Consider the following 850-nt stretch of genomic DNA (forward strand, 5'->3'; position numbering starts at 1 on the left):
TTGTTTATCTACACAATACATCTAGAGAAATCTCTCTGCAGAGAGAACATGAAAGAAAGGTACACGTGTGCGTGTTTGTATGGCTCCATGATGCCGTGGCACCTTGTCTTCTGTTTTCAGTGTGAAGGCTGTGTGAAGAGATACTGTCAGCAACGTATATTACTGGCATCATTCTCTCTTTTTCTCTCTCTTATTCTCTCTTATTATCCTTTCATCCTTTCTGTGACCCCTCTATCCTTTTGCCTGTCTCTATATCGCTATTTCCTATTTGTGCACCCACGCACACATGCGCACGCCAGAGCAGCGGAGGTCTATGCCTCCAGGCTCTTCTGAAGATGGAGATTAAAAGCAATCTGTTGACAAACCGCCAGACTAATTGTCTGTGATTATCCTTGATCCCTCCCTGACAGAAGAACATCCCCTACTCGATTGTCCATGCCTGTGAACTGTGTCACTCTCTTTCTCTGAAGCCTTAAAAGCGCTCAATCACAAAGCCCTTCATTATATGCTTGTAGGTGATCTGCTTTTCACTTCCCACTGGTGTATGCTGAATAAACAGAGAGCTCTTCTAGTTTGGCAGCTAAAAAGCTTTGAGGCCTTAAGAGTTTGTTTAACGCTTTCTTCGCTTATGCAGTTCTCACAACAGTCGATATTTGCTATTTATTAAATTACACTTAAGTCAAGCTCACGCCATGTATATTCAGACAACCACTATTTGTAATATTTTAAGGCTTTAATTACAGATCAAAAGAGAGAATACTGGGCATCCATTCTGAACGACTTGGTGTCACACTTCATTTGCTGTCCATTAGATTTAAAATAATAAACAAAGGAAACATCAAAACAGGTT

Source organism: Colossoma macropomum, unplaced genomic scaffold (assembly GCF_904425465.1).
Source record: "Colossoma macropomum unplaced genomic scaffold, Colossoma_macropomum, whole genome shotgun sequence".
Classification (NCBI taxonomy): Eukaryota; Metazoa; Chordata; class Actinopteri; order Characiformes; family Serrasalmidae; genus Colossoma; species Colossoma macropomum.